General features: G+C 42.9%; 1 pseudogene; it reads right to left on the bottom strand.

The window, feature by feature from the left end:
- Positions 1–4,458: 4,458 nt before the first annotated feature.
- Positions 4,459–5,734, bottom strand: LOC102828445 (annotated as a pseudogene).
- Between the last annotated feature and the right edge of the window lie 134 nt (positions 5,735–5,868).

Genomic DNA, 5,868 nt, shown 5'->3' with positions numbered 1-5,868 from the left:
ATTTGCCTCATTCACTTTATCTTGTTTCTGGACATGTGCAGACATGGTCATCTGCTTCTGTTTTTTGGGCATTTTCAGGGGTTATCTGTGGAATTAGTACTTAGATGAGTATGTATTTTGGTATTTTTTATGCTTTCTGAATTCCTCCAGGTAGATGTGATCAGGAAATTGGCTTCCCATTTCACTCTTCTTCTTGAGAAGTTTCAATATACCACTCTTGGTCATTTTGACGTAACTTAGGATTTAATTTTCGGCTTATTTCCTTTTTTGTCTGCTTGTCCCATTCCACAATCCCCGTTCAGGACTTTTTTTCTAGTTGTAAACAGTTCAGGGCTGGCTGTGGCCATTTGGTTTTAATTGGACACTGTCTCTTTAAATTTCGAGAAGATCTGTGTGCATGTGCAGTGGAACCCTCTGAGGGTGGGGCTGGGGTGCCCACTAGCTCAGGCACCCCTATAGGCACCAGAATGGAGGTGCGCAGACAGCAAGGGACCAATGAACAGATACCAAAAGAAAAGAATGTCCACACCTTTATGTTAGCGGTTCTGCCAGGCATCTGTGGCTGCCCCAATCCTTCCCCCATGTGGTCTCACCCAAGATGGCAGCTCCTGGAGCAGCTGAGAGTCCTGGACTGGAAAGCAATAGATTTCTTGCTTCTGCCACAAATTCCCCCAGCTATGAGCCTTCTAACCTTCTACATATTCCTTTATATGTGGTTCAAAGTTCTGGGACCGTCCCCTGAGCCTACTTGGTATTCTGTGTTGTTGTTGGCGGAGCTCCTTTACTGCACTTCTACCCCATCCTCCATCTTGTTTGTTCCCAACTGATTTTTGAATGTTGATCTTGTACCCTGCCACTTTGCTGAATCTTTCAAAGTTGTTATTGTTGGTACCGACTCATAGTGACCCTCTGCACAACAGAACAAAACACTGCCCAGTTCTGGGACAGCCTCACAATTGTTGTCATGCTTGAGCCCATTGATGCTGCCACTTTGCCACTTCTTTTTCTCTGATCCTCTACCTTACCAAACATGATATCCCTTTCCAATGACTGTTCCCTCCTAACAATATGTCCGAAGTATGACAGACGAAGTCTGGCCATCCTGACATCCAAGGAACACTCTGGCTGTATTTCTTCCAACACAGATCTGTTTTTTTGTTGTTGTTGTTTTTGGCAGCCCATGGTACTTTCAATATTCTCAACCAACACCATAACTCAAATGCATCAATTCTTCTCTGATCTTCCTTAATCACTGTTCAACTGTAACATGCATATGAGGTTATTGAAAATACTATGGCTTGGGTCAGGTGTACCTTACTCCTCAAGCTTACATCTTTGCCCTTCAACACTTTAAAAAGATCTTGTGCAGCAGATTTGCCTAATGCAATGCATCGTTTGATTTCTTGACTGTTGCTTCCATGAGTGTTAATAGTTGATCCAAGAAGAATGAAGTCCTTGACAACTTCAATCTTTTCTCCATTGATAAGAATGTTGTTTTTTGGTCCAGTGGTGAGGATTTTTGTTTCCTTTTCATTGAGATGCTATCCATACTGAAGACTATGGTCTTTGATCTTCATCAGCAAATATTTTAAGTCCTCTTCACTTTCAGCAAGCAAGGTTGTATCATCTGCATATTACAGGTTCTTTCATTCACAGCCTCTCTGATAATTTCAAACTGTTGACCTTGAGAATCACAGCTCAACTCACAAGCACTATGCTACCAGAGCTTCTCACAAATCTTTCAATAATTTCCAGTAGTTTTCTTGCTGACTGTTTTCCATGTACAGAATCATATCATCTGCAAATACAGTTTTAGTACTTCTTTTTCAATTTTGATGCCTTTAATTTCCATATCTTGCCTTATAGCCTGGCTAAGACTTCCACCACAATACTGAATAGGAGTGGTGATAAAGGGCATCCTTGTCTGGCTTGCATTTTCAAGGGAAATGTTTTCTGTTTTACTCCAATAAGAGTAATGTTGGATATTGGTTTTGTATACATACTCTTCCTTAATTATGTTGCACAATTTGCCTTCTATTATTGTTTTGGTAAAAATGAGCATTTTTATCAGGAATGGTTGTTGGATTTTGTCAAATGCCTTTTCTGCATCAGTCGATATGATCATTTGGTTATTTTCTTTTATTCATGTGGTGAATTACATTGATTGTTTTTCTAATATTGAAACATCAATGCATATCTGGTATGAATCTCACTTAGACACATTATTGGATTCTATTGGTTCAGATTTTGTTGAGAATTTTTTCTTCTATATTCATGAGAGATGTTGTTGTGAGGTGCCATCAAGTTGAATGATCCTATGTACAAATGTAGGAAACATTGCTTGGGCCTGCAGCATCCTCATAATTGTTATGGTTGATTCTAATGCTGTTGTCACTGTGTTAATCCATCTCCTTGGGGGTCTTCCTATTGTTCCCTGACTCTCCACTTATCAAGCATGATGGCCTTCTTCAGGAAATGGTCCCTCCTGAGAACATGCTCAGATTACAAGAGACAGTCTTGCCATCCTGTCTTCTAAGGAGCATTCTGGCTGCACTTCTTCCAAGACATATTGGTTCTTCTGATAGTCCATGGTACTTCTAATATTCATCTCCAACACCATAATTCAGATGTATTGATTCTTCTAGTCTTCCTTATTCATTATGCAACTTTAACATCCATATGAGGCTACTAAAAATACCTTGGGTTGGTTCAGGTTCACCTTAGTCCTCAAACTGTTATCTTGGCTGTTGAACCCTTAAAAGAGGTCTTTTGCAGCAGATTTGTCTAGTGGAATATATCATTTGATTTCTTGACATCTGTTTCCATGAGTCGTTGACAACTTCAATCTTTTCTCAATTTATGATGATGTTATTTTACATTTAGAGGCAGGCTGAAGTCCTTGATCATCAGTAAGTATTTTAAGTCCTCTTCACTTCCAGTAAGCAAGATTGTATAATCTGCATATCTCAAGTTGTTATTGAGTCATCCTCCAATCCAGATACCACGTTCTTCATAAAATCCAGCTTTTTGGATTGTTTGCTTAGCATACAGATTGAGTAAGTATGGTGAAAGGATACAACCTTGGTTCACACCTTTCCTGATTTTAAACCAATGTTATCCATAGTTTGTCATGGTCCACACATGTGTGCTTTGTTGGCTTTGCATAGCCAACAAAGCACACATAAGTGTCTTTCTGGTATTCTCTGCTTTCAACCAAGATCTATCTGATGTCAGCAATTATATCCCTAGTTCCATGTCCTGTTCTGTATCCAGCTTAAATTTCTGGCAGTTCCTTGTCGATGTAATGTTGCAACTATTTTTGTATTATCCTCAATAAAATTTTACTTGCATGTGAAATTAAATTTTACTTGCATGTGAAATTATGATATTGTTTGATGGTTTCTGCATTCCTATGGGTCACCTCTCTTAGAAAAGGGCACAAATATGGATGTCTTCCAATCTGTTGGCTAGGTAGCTATCTTCCAAATCTCTTGGCACAGATGATTAAGTACCTCCAGTGCTGCATCAGTTTGTTGAAAGATTTCAGTTTATATTTCATCAATTCCTTAAGCCTTGTTTTTGGCACTGCTTTCAGTGCAGCTTGGACTTCTTCCTTCAGTACCATTGATGCTTGTTAATATGATACCTCTTGAAACGGTTGACCATTGACCATTTCTTTTTGGTACAGTGACTCTGTGTATACCTTCTACCTTCTTTTTTTTTTCCCAAAGGGACATTTATTCGTTTTCCAAATGTTACAATAGAACCAAATGGAAGAAAATGGTTTTAGCAATTAGAAAATAAAAAAACAAATCTGGGATTTAGCCATTAAAATTTATGTACAACAAAAGGTGGGGGGGTGGGGGTGGGATGAAAGAAGCTGTTTCACATTACAGACTTACCCTACTCCCAAAGCCTAATACTTGCTTTCCAAGTAAAAAAAGAGACATAGTTGAGTCACAAGCTGGAGGTTTAAACTTGAGTAAGACATTTGTAAAAACCTAGACTGAGGTAGTGTTCTCCTAAGCCCAGGGGCCACCAGGCACTAAAACTCAACAGAAGAAAAGTAGGATACTGGGGGTTTGGGGAGTGCAGACACCCAGGGTAAACAAAACCTACTTGGAAAATAAAACCAGCAACTGCTTTCTGCAGGGGTGGGAATAGGGAAGGAGGTAGGAACAGGAGCATTTCACATCACTAAACTAGGGAAATTGTAAGGGACCATCTTCAACTGGCCTCAAGAGGAAGACCACATGGATGATGGGAGAATCCACAGGAGGGATAGAGGACATGGCTGGAAGGGGACAAAAGCCCCTTCCTTTCTGGGTACAGGAAGGATGCCAAGACACCAGGTCCAAGCAGTGACCTTACAATGACAGTACAGTTTTTGCAACTAGAGATTACCCACCTGCTCCCAACCAGCTACTCATTCTGCTCTCGCACAGCTGTATGGCCACTCTATGGCCCTGAAGGAGTGGACGGCTCTGCAGCCTGGGGCGCTGCCTCTTCTGCGTCTCCTCCCTTGGAAGCAGCACTGGCGTTGGCCTGGGGCTCCTGGCTCTCCAGGGTTGTAGCCTTCCCTTCCTGGGCAGTGCCCTCATTGCAGCAGGCACCATCTCCCCCTGCTCTTCCTCTGTGGGTGAGGAGGCAGAGGAATCACCTCCACAATCCTTCCAATTTCTCTTGAAGGACAGGCTGCTTAATTTGAAAGACTTCTTGAAAGAGAATTTCTTCTTCTTAGGGGTCTCCTTGGCGGGAGCGTCCTCCCCTTGGCCTCAGTGCCTTGAGAGGGGGCTACTGGTGCTTTGGCTTTGCCCGTGGCCCTGGTTACCTCATCTGTTCCATTTACAGTGGGCGACTCTTCTTCCTCCTAAGAGGAAAAGTCTCCATTGCTCTTCACGTGGCAGTTCTCTTGTCCATTGGCCTTGGAGGGATGAGCCTGCTGCTTCCTCAGCGCTCACGTGGTCTAGAGAGCCTTAGAGATCTGGTTAACCAAGCTGGGTGGGGGTTCTTTGGGGGGTGCCCAGAGTCACCCCAGCTCGTACTGCTGGGGATAGTTGGCAGGGTCGGCCCGGCCCGCAGAAGGGTGGGCCCGATCCTGAGGGGTAGAGGTGTCTGGGGAAAACTGGGCTGCATGCCCTCTCCACAGCTAGCCGCACCCACTGACTCTCTGCTTTGTGCTGGAATACCCCCATCTTCTTTTTTTTTTTTCCTCCAACAGATTTATTTGTTTTGAAAGGAATGAATTGTAAGGAAAGAAAAAACGAGGCAGGGAAAAAGTATGGAATAGTAAGTAAATACAAATGTAAGTCGTTTTGCTAATTGTTTTATAACCACAACTAACTAGTACAGAGAAGACCCTGTACAAAACAACACAATGAAGGGTCAAAGACGGAGGTGTTCCCTTAGCAAGGCTGAAGATTTCAGTCTCTGGTATTTGATATTGAGGCTGCAGCCCTTGGTTTTGGATGGATCACTGGATGTGTGGGCACAGTCCATGCTTTCACCAGATTTGAACAGAAGAATTGCCACTTGGCCCAGGTAGAAGCAGATGAAGTGCTTAGTTTCATGTCACATAACTACCAAAGTTTCTCTCCACGATGCAATGCCAGGTGGGGTTGTACTTCTTGTCAAGCTCCTTCTTGATGTGGGCCACGATGTCCTTCTCAATGTTGTATTTCTCCAGCTCCTGTGTAACGCACTCCACCGAGTCCTGTTGCATCTCCTCAGACATGTCGGCATTTTTTATCACGGCCTTTTGTTTACACAAGATTCCCAGGGAGCACACACTGGCCGACTGTGGCGGTGTCCTGGGGGAGGGGTTAGAGCGGCTCAAGCCCAGTTAGTGGTGCCATAGCTAGCGAAGCC

The sequence above is a fragment of the Chrysochloris asiatica genome, unplaced genomic scaffold (genome assembly GCF_000296735.1).
Source record: "Chrysochloris asiatica unplaced genomic scaffold, ChrAsi1.0 scaffold00118, whole genome shotgun sequence".
Taxonomy (NCBI): domain Eukaryota; kingdom Metazoa; phylum Chordata; class Mammalia; order Afrosoricida; family Chrysochloridae; genus Chrysochloris; species Chrysochloris asiatica.
Note: the sequence above shows the minus strand (reverse complement) of the source record. Positions and strands in the feature narration are given on the sequence as shown.